A 17,533-nucleotide genomic window follows, 5' to 3' on the forward strand; every position below is an offset into this window, starting at 1 on the left:
CTCACTCAGTGGGCCATAGAAAGCCTATTTATTTTTTTTGCTTTATTTGGGTTCTAAATTCTACCTGAAAAAATCAATAAATCAATCAGTGGGAGATTAATATTGGCCTTTGGGCTTGTGTGCCAGTCCTAAGCGTGCCATCTCTCTCTCTCAGATAGTGGGCCATAGAAAGCCTATTTATTATTTTTTTTATTGGGTTTATAAATTTTCCCTGGAAAAAAAAAAAAGTGGGAGATTAATATTGGCCTCTGGGCTTGTGTGCCAGTCCTGAGCGTGCCATCTCTCTCACAAATAGTGGGCCATAGAAAGCCTATTTATTTATTTTTTTTTTTGGTTTTATAAATTCTCCCTGAAAAAAAAAAGGGAGATTAATATTGGCCTTTGGGCTTGTGTGCCAGTCCTAAGCGTGCCATCTCTCTCTCTCAGATAGTGGGCCATATAAAGCCTATTTATTATTTTTTTTATTGGGTTTATAAATTTTCCCTGGAAAAAAAAAAAGTGGGAGATTAATATTGGCCTCTGGGCTTGTGTGCCAGTCCTGAGCGTGCCATCTCTCTCACAAATAGTGGGCCATAGAAAGCCTATTTATTTTTATTTTTTTTGTTTTATAAATTCTCCCTGAAAAAAAAAAGGGAGATTAATATTGGCCTTTGGGCTTGTGTGCCATTCCTAAGCGTGCCATCTCTCTCTCTCAGATAGTGGGCCATAGAAAGCCTATTTATTATTTTTTTTATTGGGTTTATAAATTTTCCCTGAAAAAAAAAAAAAAAAGTGGGAGATTAATATTGGCCTCTGGGCTTCTGTGCCAGTCCTGAGCATGCCATCTCTCTCACAAATAGTGGGCCATAGAAAGCCTATTTATTTTTTTGGTTGATTTGGGTTCTAAATTCTACCTGAAAAAATCAATAAATCAATCAGTGGGAGATAAATATTGGCCTCTGGGCTTGTGTGCCACTCCTGACTCCTGTTTGCATCATCTCTCACTCAGTGGGCCATAGAAAGCCTATTTTTTGTTTTATTTGTTTTATAAATTCTCCCTGAAAAAATCATTTTATTTTATTTGGTTTCTAAATTCTTCCTGAAAAAATCATTTTTTTTATCATTTTTTTTTTCTAAAGTCTCCCTGGAAAAAAAAAAAATCAAATCAGTGGGAGATTAATATTGCCCTTTCTGCTTGTGTGCCAGTCTTGACTCCTGGGTGTGCCATCTCTCTCTCTCTCTCTCTCCAATTGTGGGCCATAGAAAGCTTATTTTTTTTTAGCTTGATTTAGGTTCCAAAATCTACCTGAAAAAATCACTACATCAATCATTGGGAGAACAATATTGGCCTCTGGGCTTGTGTGCCACTCCTGACTCCTGTGTGCATCATCTGTCACTCAGTGGGCCATAGCAAGCCTATTTTTTCTTTTATTTGTTTTCTAAATTCTCCCTGAAAAAATCATTTTATTTTATTTGGTTTCTAAATTCTTCCTGAAAAAATCATTTTTTTTTATAATTTTTTTTTTTATAAAGTCTCCCTGGAAAAAAAAAAAATCAAATCAGTGGGAGATTAATATTGCCCTTTCTGCTTGTGTGCCAGTCTTGACTCCTGGGTGTGCCATCTCTCTCTCTCTCTCTCTCCAATTGTGGGCCATAGAAAGCCTATTTTTTTTTAGCTTGATTTGGGTTCCAAAATCTACCTGAAAAAATCACTACATCAATCATTGGGAGATCAATATTGGCCTCTGGGCTTGTGTGCCACTCCTGACTCCTGTGTGCGTCATCTGTCACTCAGTAGGCCATAGCAAGCCTATTTTTTCTTTTATTTGTTTTCTAAATTCTCCCTGAAAAAATCATTTTATTTTATTTGGTTTCTAAATTCTTCCTGAAAAAATCATTTTTTTTTATAATTTTTTTTTTTTATAAAGTCTCTCTGGAAAAAAAAAAAATCAAATCAGTGGGAGATTAATATTGCCCTTTCTGCTTGTGTGCCAGTCTTGACTCCTGGGTGTGCCATCTCTCTCTCTCTCTCCAATTGTGGGCCATAGAAAGCCTATTATTTTTTTAGCTTGATTTGGGTTCCAAAATCTACCTGAAAAAATCACTACATCAATCAGTGGGAGATAAATATTGGCCTCTGGGCTTGTGTGCCACTCCTGACTCCTGTGTGCGTCATCTCTCACTCAGTGGGCCATAGAAAGCCTTTTTTTGTTTTATTTGTTTTCTAAATTCTCCCTGAAAAAATCATTTTATTTTATTTGGTTTCTAAATTTTTCCTGAAAAGATCATTTTATTCTATTTTTTTTTTTCCTAAAGTCTCCCTGAAAAAAAAAAAAAAATCAAATCATTGGGAGATTAATATTTACATTTGTGCTTCATTGACAGTCCTGCGTGTGTGGCATCTCTCTCATTTGTTGCCACCAACAACAGAGTGTGTAACATTGTGCCTGATTTTCGTTGTGGTCTCACTCACCTGTAAAGGGGTAGCTAAATCATACTGAAGTTATAGCTCACCGTGTAAGTTGTGTGACAGCAACAATACCGTTAGTTTGGTTATGTTTTTAAAACAATGAGGAAGTCTGGTGGAAGAGGTCGTGGCCGGGGGCGTTCATTGTCAGCTGGTAATGAGGGTAGTGGTAGTGGTGGAGCATCAGCTGGTCGTGGGAAAAAAATATTGCACCTAAGTCTGGAGCTGTGGAGCCAGGTTCGTCGTCTGGCTACACAAGGCCTCGAACGCTCCCTTTTCTGGGAGTAGGAAAACCGCTTTTAAAGCCGGAGCAGCAAGAGCAAGTTTTGGCTTATCTTGCTGACTCAGCCTCTAGCTCTTTTGCCTCCTCTCGTGAAACTGGTAAATGTCAAAGCAGCGCGTCGTTAGTGGATGTTCACGGTCAGGGACAAGTCGCTTCCTTGTCCTCTTCAGCAAAAACAACAACAGAGAAGAATGCAGCAGGCGACACAACGGGTTACTCCATGGAGCTCTTTACACATACCGTCCCTGGCTTAGAAAGTGAAGCAGTTAACAGTCCATGCCCATTACAAGTTGAATCTGACATGGAGTGCACTGATGCACAGCCACATCCAGACTACTATGCTGGTCCTTTGACTCAGACCACAACATTGCCCTCGCAGGGTAATGATCAAGAATCAGACCCTGATGAGACTATGTTGCCCCATCATGAATGCTATACCACCGACCGACACGGTGACACAGACGAAGTTGTAACAGATGAGGTAATAGATGACCCAGTTCTTGACCCCGATTGGCAGCCATTGGGGGAACAGGGTGCAGGCGGCAGCAGTTCTGAAGCGGAGGAGGAGGGGCCGCAGCAGGCATCAACATCGCAACAGGTTCCATCTGCCGGGCCCGTATCTTGCCCAAAACGCGTGGCAAAGCCAAAACCTGTTGGAGGACAGCGTGGCCATCCGGTTAAAGCTCAGTCTGCAATGCCTGAAAAGGTATCCGATGCTAGAAAGAGTGCAGTCTGGCATTTTTTTAAACAACATCCAATTGATCAGCGCAAAGTCATCTGTCAAAAATGTTCAACTACCTTAAGCAGAGGACAGAATCTGAAAAGTCTCAATACAAGTTGCATGCATAGACATTTAACCACCATGCATTTGCAAGCCTGGACTAACTACCAAACGTGCCTTAACCCCTCTGTGACCTTAGACGTACTATCCCGTCGAGGTGCCCTGGGCTTATCTGACCCTGGACAGGATAGTACGTCATAGCGATCGGCAGCGCCCACGGGGGGAGCGCCGCCGATCGCGGCCGGGTGTCAGCTGCTTATCGCAGCTGACATCCAGCACTATGTGCCAGGAGCGGTCACGGACCGCCCCCGGCACATTAACCCCTGGCACACCGCGATCAAACATGATCGCGATGTGCCGGCGGTACAGGGAAGCTTCCCGCAGGGAGGGGGCTCCCTGCGGGCTTCCCTGAGACCCCCGGAGCAACGCGATGTGATCGCGTTGCTGCGAGGGTCTTACCTCCCTCCCTCCCTGCTCTAGCCCCGGATCCAAGATGGCCGCGGATCCGGGTCCTGCAGGGAGGGAGGTGGCTTCACAGAGCCTGCTCAGAGCAGGCACTGTGAAGCCTGCAGTGCTGCATGTCAGATCAGTGATCTGACAGAGTGCTGTGCACACTGTCAGATCACTGATCTGTGATGTCCCCCCCTGGGACAAAGTAAAAAATTTAAAAAAAAATTTTCCAAATGTGTAAAAAAAAATAAAAAAAAATATTCCAAAATAATGAAAAAAAAAAAATATTATTCCCATAAATACATTTCTTCATCTAAATAAAAAAAAAACCCAATAAAAGTACACATATTTAGTATCGCCGCGTCCGTAACGACCCGACCTATAAAACTGTCCCACTAGTTAACCCCTTCAGTAAACACCGTAAGAAAACAAAAAAAAAACGGGGCAAAAAACAACGCTTTATTATCATACCGCCGAACAAAAAGTGGAATAACACGCGATCAAAAGGACAGATATAAATAACCATGGTACCGCTGAAAGCGTCATATTGTCCCGCAAAAAACGAGCCGCCATACAGCATCATCAGCAAAAAAATAAAAAAGTTATAGTCCTGAGAATAAAGCGATGCAAAAATAATTTTTTCTGTAAAATAGTTTTTATCGTATAAAAGCGCCAAACCATAAAAAAATGATATAAATGAGGTATCGCTGTAATCGTACTGACCCGAAGAATAAAACTGATTTATCAATTTTACCAAACGCGGAATGGTATAAACGCCTCCCCCAATAGAAATTCATGAATAGCTGGTTTTTGGTCATTCTTCCTCACAAAAATCGGAATAAAAAGCGATCAAAAAATGTCACGTGCCCGAAAATGTTTTCAGTAAAAACGTCAACTCGTCCCGCAAAAAACAAGACCTCACATGACTCTGTGGACCAAAATATGGAAAAATTATAGCTCTCAAAATGTGGTATTGCAAAAAATATTTTTTGCAATAAAAAGAATCTTTCAGTGTGTGACGGCTGCCAATCATAAAAATCCGCTAAAAAACTCGCTATAAAAGTAAATCAAACCCCCCTTCATCACCCCCTTAGTTAGGGAAAAATAAAAAAAATGTATTTATTTCCATTTTCCCATTAGGGCTAGGGTTAGGGCTAGGGTTAGGGCTAGGGTTAGGGCTAGGGTTAGGGTTAGGGCTAGGGTTAGGGCTAGGGTTAGGGCTAGGGTTAGGGCTAGGGTTAGGGCTAGGGTTAGGGCTAGGGTTAGGGTTAGGGCTAGGGTTAGGGTTAGGGCTAGGGTTAGGGTTAGGGCTAGGGTTAGGGCTAGGGTTAGGGCTAGGGTTAGGGCTAGGGTTGGGGCTACAGTTAGGGTTGGGGCTAAAGTTAGGGTTAGGGTTTAGATTACATTTACAGTTGGGAATAGGGTTGGGATTAGGGTTAGGGGTGTGTCAGGGTTAGAGGTGTGGTTAGGGTTACCGTTGGAATTAGGGTTAGGGGTGTGTTTAGATTAGGGTTTCAGTTATAATTGGGGGGTTTCCACTGTTTCGGCACATCAGGGGCTCTCCAAACACGACATGGCGTCCGATCTCAATTCCAGCCAATTCTGCGTTGAAAAAGTAAAACAGTGCTCCTTCCCTTCCGAGCTCTCCCGTGTGCCCAAACAGGGGTTTACCCTCACATATGGGGTATCAGCGTACTCAGGACAAATTGGACAACAACTTTTGTGGACCAATTTCTCCTGTTACCCTTGGGAAAATACAAAACTGGGGGCTAAAAATAATTTTTGTGGGAAAACAAAAAGATTTTTTATTTTCACGGCTCTGCGTTATAAACTGTAGTGAAACACTTGGGGGTTCAAAGTTCTCACAACACATCTAGATAAGTTCATTGAGGGGTCTAGTTTCCAATATGGGGTCACTTGTGGGGGGTTTCTACTGTTTAGGTACATTAGGGGCTCTGCAAACGCAATGTGACGCCTGCAGACCAATCCATCTAAGTCTGCATTCCAAATGATGCTCCTTCCCTTCCGAGCCCTCCCATGCGCCCAAACGGTGGTTCCCCCCCCACATATCAGGTATCAGCGTACTCAGGACAAATTGGACAACAACATTTAGGGTCCAATTTCTCCTGCTAACCTTGGAAAAATACAAAACTGGGGGCTAAAATATAATTTTTGTGGAAAAAAAAATATTTTTTATTTGCACGGCTCTGCGTTATAAACTGTAGTGAAATACTTGGGGGTTCAAAACTCTCACAACACAACAAGATGAGATCCTTAGGGGGTCTACTTTCCAAAATGGTGTCACTTGTGGGGGGTTTCTACTGTTTAGGTACATTACGGGCTCTGCAAACGCAATGTGACGCCTGCAGACCATTCCATCTAAGTCTGCATTCCAAATGGCGCTCCTTCCCTTCCGAGCCCTCCCATGCACCCAAACGGTGGTTCCCCCTCACATATGGGGTATCAGCATACTCAGGACAAATTGGACAACAACTTTTGGGGTCCAATTTCTCCTGTTACCCTAGGGAAAATACAAAACTGGGGGCTAAAAAATAATTTTTGTGGGAAAAAAATTTTGTTTTATTTTTATGGCTCTGCATTATAAACTTCTGTGAAGCCCTTGGTGGGTCAAAGTGCTCACCACACATCCAGATAAGTTCCTTAGGGGGTCTACTTTCCAAAATGGTGTCACTTGTGGGGGGTTTCAATGTTTAGGCACATCAGTGGCTCTCCAAACGCAACATGGCGTCCCATCTCAATTCCTGTCAATTTTGCATTGAAAAGTCAAACGGCGCTCCTTCCCTTCCGAGCTCTCCCATGCGCCCAAACAGTGGTTTACCCCAACATATGGGGTATCAGCGTACTCAGGACAAATTGGACAACAACTTTTGAGGTCCAATTTCTTCTCTTACCCTTGGAAAAATAAAAAATTGGGGGCAAAAATATAATTTTTGTGAAAAAATATGATTTTTTATTTTTACGGTTCTGCATTATAAACTTCTGTGAAGCACTTGGTGGGTCAAAGTGCTCACCACACATCCAGATAAGTTCCTTAGGGGGTCTACTTTCCAAAATGGTGTCACTTGTGGGGGGTTTCAATGTTTAGGCACATCAGTGGCTCTCCAAACGCAACATGGCGTCCCATCTCAATTCCTGTCAATTTTGCATTGAAAAGTCAAACGGCGCTCCTTCCCTTCCGAGCTCTCCCATGCACCCAAACAGTGGTTTACCCCAACATATGGGGTATCAGCGTACTCAGGACAAATTGGACAACAACTTTTGAGGTCCAATTTCTTCTCTTACCCTTGGAAAAATAAAAAATTGGGGGCAAAAATATAATTTTTGTGAAAAAATATGATTTTTTATTTTTACGGTTCTGCATTATAAACTTCTGTGAAGCACTTGGTGGGTCAAAGTGCTCACCACACATCCAGATAAGTTCCTTAGGGGGTCTACTTTCCAAAATGGTGTCACTTGTGGGGGGTTTCAATGTTTAGGCACATCAGTGGCTCTCCAAACGCAACATGGCGTCCCATCTCAATTCCTGTCAATTTTGCATTGAAAAGTCAAACGGCGCTCCTTCCCTTCCGAGCTCTCCCATGCGCCCAAACAGTGATTTACTGCCACATATGGGGTATCAGCGTACTCAAGACAAATTGGACAACAACTTTTGGGGTCCATTTTCTCCTGTTACCCTTGGTAAAATAAAACAAATTGGAGCTGAAGTAAATTTTTTGTGTAAAAAAGTTAAATGTTCATTTTTATTTAAACATTCAAAAAATTCCTATTAAACACCTGAAGGTTTAATAAACTTCTTGAATGTGGTTTTGAGCACCTTGAGGGGTGCAGTTTTTAGAATGGTGTCACACTTGGGCATTTTCTATCATATAGACCCCTCAAAATGACTTCAAATGAGACGTGGTCCCTAAAAAAAAATGGTGTTGTAAAAATGAGAAATTGCTGGTCAACTTTTAACCCTTATAACTCCCTAACGAAAAAAAAATTTGGTTCCAAAATTATGCTGATGTAAAGGAGTCATGTGGGAAATGTTACTTCTTAAGTATTTTGTGTGACATATCTCTGTGATTTAATTGCATAAAAATTCAAAGTTTGAAAATTGCGAAATTTTCAAAATTTTCGCCAAATTTCCATTTTTTTCACAAATAAACGCAGGTACTATCAAAGAAATTTTACCACTATCATGAAGTACAATATGTCACGAGAAAACAATGTCAGAATCACCAGGATCCGTTGAAGCGTTTCGGAGTTATAACCTCATAAAGGGACAGTGGTCAGAATTGTAAAAATTGGCCTGGTCATTGACGTGCAAACCACCCTTGGGGGTAAAGGGGTTAAGGTTGTAGCACCCTCGGCCAATGAAGCTAGTCAGCAACGCAACATCCCTTCCGGCAGTGTAGGGCCACCATTTTCCGCACCACCTGCAGTATCTGTGCAGGTTTCTTTGCCAGGCCAAAGCAGTCAGGGTCAGGGAATCACCAGTTTCGTAGAAGGAAACACTGCATCTAGGGCACCGGCGGCAACAATACCATCTCCCACCGTCTCTCAGTCTGCCATGTCCACCGGCACCCCCGCTAGTTCCACGATCTCCAGCTCTCCAGTCCAGCTCACCCTACATGAGACTATGGTTAGAAAAAGGAAGTACTTAGCCTCGCATCCGCGTACACAGGGTTAGAACGCCCACATAGCTAGACTAATCTCGTTAGAGATGATGCCCTACCGGTTAGTTGAAAGCGAAGCTTTCAAAGCCCTGATGGACTACGCTGTACCACGCTACGAGCTACCCAGTCGACACTTTTTTCCAGAAAAGCCATCCCAGCCCTCCACCAGCATGTTAAAGAGCGCATCGTCCATGCACTCAGGCAATCTGTGAGCACAAAGGTGCACCTGACAACAGATGCATGGACCAGTAGGCATGGCCAGGGACGTTACGTGTCCATCACGGCACACTGGGTGAATGTTGTGGATGCAGGGTCCACAGGGGACAGCAAGTTTGGGACAGTTCTGCCTAGCCTACGGTCTAGGAAACAGTTGGCTGTAGCCGTTCGCACCCCCTCCTCCTCCTCTTCGTCCTCCTGCAGAAGCGAGAGCTCGTCCACAGACCGCAGTCGCACAACCACTCCATCCGCAGCTGCCACTGTTGCACACCAGGTCTCCCATCATGGGGCAGCTACTGGCAAATGTCAGCAGGCTGTATTGGCTATGAAGTGTTTGGGCGACAACAGACACACCGCGGAAGTTCTGTCCGAGTTCTTGCAGAAAGAAACGCAGTCGTGGCTGGGCACTGTAGATATTGAGGCAGGCAAGGTAGTGAGTGATAACGGAAGGAATTTCATGGCTGCCATCTCCCTTTCCCAACTGAAACACATTCCTTGCCTGGCTCACACCTTAAACCTGGTGGTGCAGTGCTTCCTGAAAAGTTATCCGGGGTTATCCGACCTGCTCCTCAAAGTGCGTGGACTTTGCTCACATATCCGCCGTTCGCCCGTACACTCCAGCCGTATGCAGACGTATCAGCGTTCTTTGAACCTTCCCCAGCATCGCCTAATCATAGACGTTGCAACAAGGTGGAACTCAACACTGCACATGCTTCAGAGACTGTGCGAACAGAGGCGGGCTGTTATGTTTTTGTGGGAGGATACACATACACGGGCAGGCAGAAGGATGGCAGACATGGAGTTGTCAGGTGTGCAGTGGTCGAAGATTCAAGACATGTGTCAAGTCCTTCAGTGTTTTGAGGAATGCACACGGCTGGTTAGTGCAGACAACGCCATAATAAGCATGAGCATCCCCCTAATGCGTCTGCTGATGCAAAGTTTGACGCACATAAAGGATCAGGCGTCTGCAGCTGAGGAAGAGGAAAGCCTTGATGACAGTCAGCCATTGTCTGGCCAGGGCAGTGTACAGGACGAGTTAGCGGGCGAAGAGGAGGAGGAGGACGAGGAGGATGATGGGGATGATTATATTTTTAATGAGGAAGCTTTTCCGGGGCCACTGGAAATTGGTGGCGCGGCAAGGCCGGGTTCTGGTTTTTGGAGGGGCACAAGTGACGTGGATTTGCCTGAAACTGCCCCTCAACCAAGCACAACCGCAGATTTGAGAACTGGAACTTTGGCCCACATGGCGGATTATGCCTTACGTATCCTCAAAAGGGACACACGCATAACTAAAATGATGAACGATGACGATTACTGGTTGGCCTGCCTCCTTGATCCTCGCTATAAAGGCAAATTGCAAAATATAATGCCACATGAGAACTTGGAACTTATATTAGCAACCAATCAACTCTTGTTGACCGTTTGCTTCTGGCATTCCCTGCACACAGCGCCCGTGATCGTTCTCACACGAGCTGCAGGGGCCAGCAGACCAGAGGAGTTAGAGGGGCAGAAATCAGAAGTGGCGTTGGCCAGAGGGGTTTTCTGACCAGGTTGTGGAGTGATTTTGCTATGACCGCAGACAGGACAGGTACTGCAGCATCAATTCAAAGTGACAGGAGACAACATTTGTCCAGTATGGTTACAAACTATTTTTCATCCCTTATCGATGTTCTCCCTCAACCGTCATTCCCATTTGATTACTGGGCATCAAAATTAGACACCTGGCCAGAATTGGCAGAATATGCATTGCAGGAGCTTGCTTGCCCGGCAGCTAGTGTCCTATCAGAAAGAGTATTCAGTGCTGCAGGTTCAATACTAACAGAAAAAAGGACTCGTCTGGCTACCCAAAATGTAGATGATCTAACCTTCATTAAAATGAACCACAACTGGATTTCGAAATCTTTTGCCCCACCTTGCCCGGCCGACACCTAGCTTTCCTATGAAAAGGTCTTGCCTGTGGACTATTCTGAATGCCTTTTCCAATCTCGTAATTTTCTGCACCTGATTGTCCAGCATACGACATGTTTACACCTCACTAAATGGCCAAACTCCCCACACGGGGCCGTGCTATCGACACTTGGCGACAGCACCCGTGAGAGTGCTGTTTGTCTGAAGAGGTGGGTGTGCCCGCTTTTGGTCGACGGCACTGCCACTGGGTCCCTCCTAGTACAATAAAGTGTCTCTGGCGGTGGTGGTGCGCACCCAACGTCAGACACACTGTTGTAATATGAGGGGCCCTGGGCCTGTACCGCCGGCCACAAGACAGTTCCCCCCCCCCAGCTCAAACAGTGCTCTAAAACTTGCAAAATTATCTCACAGCTCCACCAATGTTTAGTCTATGCGCTGACATCCTTCAATGCCTGCCACTGACAATACCATTGTATTGACATTTTTGTTATGTTAGGCCTTCGATGCCTGTCTGCGGTCACTCCTTCCACTATGCCTCCACTGACCACACCACTGCTGCCCGTGTACCCCTGGAACCAATTTAAAATTGCCTACAGCCATGTGTTATTATTTTAGGCCTTCGATGCCTGTCTGCGGTCACTCCTTACAATATGCCTCCACTGACCACACCACTGCTGCCCGTGTACCCCTGGAACCAATTTAAAATTGCCTACAGCCAGCCCAATTTTTTTATTTTAGGCCTTCGATGCCTGTCTGCGGTCCGTTCTTTCTACTACTACTACACTGACCAGGCCACTGCTGCCCGTGTACCCCTGGAACCAATTTAAAATTGCCTACAGCCATGTGTTATTATTTTAGGCCTTCGATGCCTGTCTGCGGTCACTCCTTCCACTAGGCCTCCACTGACCACACCACTGCTGCCCGTGTACCCCTGGAACCAATTTAAAATTGCCTACAGCCTGCCCAATTTTTTTATTTTAGGCCTTCGATGCCTGTCTGCGGTCCGTTCTTTCTACTACTACTACACTGACCAGGCCACTGCTGCCCGTGTTCCCCTGGAACCAATTTAAAATTGCCTACAGCCATGTGTTATTATTTTAGGCCTTCGATGCCTGTCTGCGGTCACTCCTTCCACTAGGCCTCCACTGACCACACCACTGCTGCCCGTGTACCCCTGGAACCAATTTAAAATTGCCTACAGCCAGCCCAATTTTTTTATTTTAGGCCTTCGATGCCTGTCTGCAGTCCGTTCTTTCTACTACTACTACACTGACCAGGCCACTGCTGCCCGTGTTCCCCTGGAACCAATTTAAAATTGCCTACAGCCATGTGTTATTATTTTAGGCCTTCGATGCCTGTCTGCGGTCACTCCTTCCACTAGGCCTCCACTGACCACACCACTGCTGCCCGTGTACCCCTGGAACCAATTTAAAATTGCCTACAGCCAGCCCAATTTTTTTATTTTAGGCCTTCGATGCCTGTCTGCGGTCCGTTCTTTCTACTACTACTACACTGACCAGGCCACTGCTGCCCGTGTTCCCCTGGAACCAATTTAAAATTGCCTACAGCCATGTGTTATTATTTTAGGCCTTCGATGCCTGTCTGCGGTCACTCCTTCCACTAGGCCTCCACTGACCACACCACTGCTGCCCGTGTACCCCTGGAACCAATTTAAAATTGCCTACAGCCAGCCCAATTTTTTTATTTTAGGCCTTCGATGCCTGTCTGCGGTCCGTTCTTTCTACTACTACTACACTGACCAGGCCACTGCTGCCCGTGTTCCCCTGGAACCAATTTAAAATTGCCTACAGCCATGTGTTATTATTTTAGGCCTTCGATGCCTGTCTGCGGTCACTCCTTCCACTAGGCCTCCACTGACCACACCACTGCTGCCCGTGTACCCCTGGAACCTATTTATAATTGCATAGAGCAACCTTTTTTTAATAGTAGGCGTACAAAGTCTGTCTGCGGTTCACTATTGAAATTGTCCTCCACTGCCCAGAGCACTGCAGCTTGTGTACCCCTGTAACTTTTTTCTGCTGCAGTGAGCCACATTTTTGGTTTGAGTCCTACTACCTGTGTCTGTCTGCGCCACTCAATTCAGCTGTGTTCCTTTGAAAAAAGCTGAGCGTCAATAGTCTTGTTTTCAGCCTCTAGGAATTTTAAAACTGCATTGGGTGTACAACTTTGGTAGGGCCTACTAACGGTGTCTGCCTCCCCAAGGTGTTCCCAAGGTTTCCTCTCCATTGCTTCAATCTTCATGCTCTCGTTTAGTAGTTGTTGGAAACTACGCTGCATTAGGCCTACAAATTGGGTATGGGGTGTAGAGAGATGGTGTGTTACACTCCAAGGTGTTCCCCAGGTTTCCTCTCCATTGCTTCAATCTTCATGCTCTCGTTTAGTAGTTGTTGGAAACTACGCTGCATTAGGCCTACAAATTGGGTATGGGGTGTAGAGAGATGGTGTGTTACACTCCAAGGTGTTCCCCAGGTTTCCTCTCCATTGCTTCAATCTTCATGCTCTCGTTTAGTAGTTGTTGGAAACTACGCTGCATTAGGCCTACAAATTGGGTATGGGGTGTAGAGAGATGGTGTGTTCCACTCCAAGGTGTTCCCCAGGTTTCCTCTCCATTGCTTCGATCTTCATGCTCTCGTTTAGTAGTTGTTGGAAACTACGCTGCATTAGGCCTACAAATTGGGTATGGGGTGTAGAGAGATGGTGTGTTCCACTCCAAGGTGTTCTCCAGGTTGCCTTTCCTGAGCTTCGATCTTCATGCTGTCATTTAGTAGTTGTTGGAAACTACGCTGCATTAGGCCTACAAATTGGGTATGGGGTGTAGAGAGATGGTGTGTTCCACTCCAAGGTGTTCCCCAGGTTTCCTCTCCATTGCTTCGATCTTCATGCTCTCGTTTAGTAGTTGTAGAAAACTACACTGCATTAGGCCTACAAATTGGGTATGGGGTGTAGAGAGATGGTGTGTTCCACTCCAAGGTGTTCCCCAGGTTTCGTCCACATTGCTTCAGTCTTCCGACTCTCGTTTAGTAGTTGTAGAAAACTACACTGCATTAGGCCTACAAATTGGGTATGGGGTGTAGAGAGACGGTGTGTTACACTCCAAGGTGTTCCCCAGGTTTCGTCCACATTGCTTCGATCTTCCGACCCTCGTTTAGTAGTTGTAGAAAACTACACTGCATTAGGCCTACAAATTGGGTATGTGGTGTAGAGAGATGGTGTGTTCCACTCCAAGGTGTTCCCCAGGTTTCATCCACATTGCTTCGGTCTTCCGACTCTCGTTTAGTAGTTGTAGAAATCTACACTGCATTAGGCCTACAAATGGGGTATGGGGTGTAGAGAGACGGTGTGTTACACTCCAAGGTGTTCCCCAGGTTTCGTCTACATTGCTTCGATCTTCCGACTCTCGTTTAGTAGTTGTTGAAAACTACACTGCATTAGGCCTACAAATTGGGTATGGGGTGTAGAGAGATGGTGTGTTACACTCCAAGGTGTTCTCCAGGTTGCCTTTCCTGAACTTTTATCTTCAGGCTCTCATTAAATTGTAGTTAAATGGAACAACTGCATTTGGCGTACTAGTTGGTTTGGGGCCTACTATCGGTGTCTGCCACTCCTTGCTGTTCTCCTGGTTTCATGTCCTGAAATTCCATTTTCAGGCTCTTGTTAAGTAGTTGTTAATGTTAGACTGCATTTGGCCTACTAGTTGGGTTGGGGCCTACTATCGGTGTCTGCCACTCCTTGCTGTTCTCCTCAACTGAACAAAGCTGGGCCGCCTGTTTACTACGGTTGCCAATTTTGAACTGCATGTCGACTACTTACTGATTTGGGCCTACTCTCTGTGTCAGCCTCTCATTCCAGTTGTCCTCCACTGCAATGCCCCCTGGTTAGTCCTGTGTTACCAATTTTGAACTGCATTTAGCCCACTTTATTCTTTGGGCCTATATCTGTGTTTCCTCCTCATCCTGCCCATTGCCCAGCCAGTGATAGATGAGTCTGCTGGTACATTGACCCATAACGCAAAATTCCCCGTGCACGCTACACAGCAAGATTGTGACCCTGCTGAAAGTCAGGTTCCTCTTCACGCATACCATACCACCTTACACGGGGACAAAGAGGAAGGTGCAGATGAAAGTGCAGGTTCCTTCATCAGGTGGGGGGAGGAATACTAGTTGGCGACGTCACTGGCACAGGGCCTCTCATAGTATGCAAAAGTGTTGCTGCCGGTGGGAGGCGCCCCCGCCGTGCAAACACACCGCTGTACTTTGAGGGGCCCTGTGCCAGTGCCAATGCCAACGAGTGGGCCCCCCCTGCTGGCTCAGGATCACAGCACTTGCAAAGTTGAAATACTTACCTCTCCCTGCTCCACTGCCGTGACGTGGTCGAGATTTACTGGGCCCACTAATTACTTGAACCAGCCCTACCCCCCACAACTTTAGCCAAATGACCCCCAATTTCAAATGCCTTCCAATTATTATAAGGTAAATTATGATTGACAAGCTTCTTTAACAAGAATGGATGTTTTTGCCATTAAAATGGGCAGTGTAGGTGTTTTCCTGGCCTCCACTCACTGCCGACTATGCTCCCCCATTGACTTGCATTGGGTTTCGTGTTTCGGGCGATACCCGACTTTTCGCGATAATCGGCCGATTCCACTCGACTCGACTTCTAAGATAGTCGGGTTTCGCGAAACACGGCTCGACTCTAAAAAGGTCAAGGTCGCTCAACCCTAATGATGACATTTGGTGCACCTTATGCCACAAATCTTACTCCAGTCTCTGGTGCACTGAGACACTTGATACTTTAAGACACACCTGATTCAATAGGAGGCATGCACCTCTTAATGATTTAGGTGCCTCTGACTCCAACATGCCCCCTTCATCAAGAATTGTATGATCATCACCCCTTCATGAATTGGAACTGTAATGTTTACCAATATAGGTAATGTGCATTTAACATGTATCTGTCATTTTTGTACCTTTTAGAATATCCCATCATGTATTTTTTCATGAGGAATAGCACTATATCTTACCACTAGGGTTGAGCGAAACGGGTCGAACATTTTCAAAAGTCGCCGACTTTTGGCGAAGTCGAGATTCATGAAACCCGATCCGACCCCTGTGCGTGGTCGGCCATGCGGTACGCGACTTTCGCGCCAAAGTCGCGTTTCAATGACGCGAAAAGCGCCATTTCTCAGCCAATGAAGGTAAACGCAGAGTGTGGGCAGCGTGATGACATAGGTCCTGGTCCCCACCATCTTAGAGAAGGGCATTGCAGTGATTGGCTTGCTGTCTGCGGCGTCACAGGGGCTATAAAGGGGAGTTCCCGCCGACCGCCATGTTACTGCTGCTGATCTGAGCTTAGGGAGAGGTTGCTGCCGCTTCGTCAGAAGCAGGGATAGCGTTAGGCAGGGTCCATTAACCACAAAACCGCTTGTGCTGTAGCGATTTCCACTGCCCAACACCACCTTCGGTGTGCAGGGACAGTGGAAGCTCCTTTTTTTTCCTCAGCGCTGTAGCTCATTGGGCTGCCCTAGAAGGCTCCCTGATAGCTGCATTGCTGTGTGTACGCCGCTGTGCAAACCAACTGCTTTTTTCAAAGCACAAATCCTCTTGTTCCTTCCTTTCTGCACAGCTATCTTGTTTGTTTGTCCACACTTTTTATTTAATTTGTGCATCAGTCCACTCCTTATTGCTGCCTGCCATACCTGGCTGAGATTACTGCAGGGAGATAGTAATTGAAGGACAGTTCCTTTTTTTTTTTTTTTTTTTTTTTTTGTGGGAGATTAAGATTGACATTTCTGCTAGAGTGCCATCTCTGTCTGTGTCATCTCTCACTCAGTGGGCCATAGAAAGCCTATTTATTTTTTTGCTTGATTTGGGTTCCAAAATCTACCAGAAAAAATCACAACATCAATCAGTGGGAGAAAAATATTGGCCTCAGGGCTTGTGTGCCACTCCTTACTCCTGTGTGTGCCATCTCTCACTCAGTGGGCCATAGAAAGCCTATTAATTTTTTTGCTTGATTTGGGTTCTAAATTCTACCTGAAAAAATCAATAAATCAATCAGTGGGAGATTAATATTGGCCTTTGGGCTTGTGTGCCAGTCCTAAGCGTGCCATCTCTCTCTCTCTCAGATAGTGGGCCATAGAAAGCCTATTTTTTTATTATTTTATTGGGTTTATAAATTTTCCCTGGAAAAAAAAAAAATGGGAGATTAATATTGGCCTCTGGGCATGTGTGCCAGTCCTGAGCGTGCCATCTCTCTCACAAATAGTGGGCCATAGAAAGCCTATTTATTTTTTTGGTTGATTTGGGTTCATAATTCTACCTGAAAAAATCAATCAATCAATCAGTGGGAGATTAATATTGGCCTTTGGGCTTGTGTGCCAGTCCTAAGCGTGCCATCTCTCTCTCTCAGATAGTGGGCCATAGAAAGCCTATTTATTATTTTTTTTTTTATTGGGTTTATAAATTTTCCCTGGGAAAAAAAAAAAAGTGGGAGATTAATATTGGCCTCTGGGCTTGTGTGCCAGTCCTGAGCGTGCCATCTCTCTCACAAATAGTGGGCCATAGAAAGTCTATTTATTTTTTGGGTTGATTTGGGTTCCTAATTCTACCTGAAAAAATCAATCAATCAATCAGTGGGAGAAAAATATTGGCCTCAGGGCTTGTGTGCCACTCCTTACTCCTGTGTGTGCCATCTCTCTCAGTGGGCCATAGAAAGCCTATTAATTTTTTTGCTTGATTTGGGTTCTAAAT

The 17,533-nt window shown here is 45.2% G+C and overlaps 1 protein-coding gene across 3 annotated transcripts in view; it reads left to right on the forward strand.

Annotated features, from left to right (window-relative positions):
* The window catches only part of MECOM (MDS1 and EVI1 complex locus), an 872,193-nt gene that overhangs the window by 559,834 nt on the left and 294,826 nt on the right, over positions 1–17,533 (forward strand). The window lies entirely within an intron of this gene.

Source organism: Ranitomeya imitator, chromosome 5, assembly GCF_032444005.1.
Source record: "Ranitomeya imitator isolate aRanImi1 chromosome 5, aRanImi1.pri, whole genome shotgun sequence".
Classification (NCBI taxonomy): Eukaryota; Metazoa; Chordata; class Amphibia; order Anura; family Dendrobatidae; genus Ranitomeya; species Ranitomeya imitator.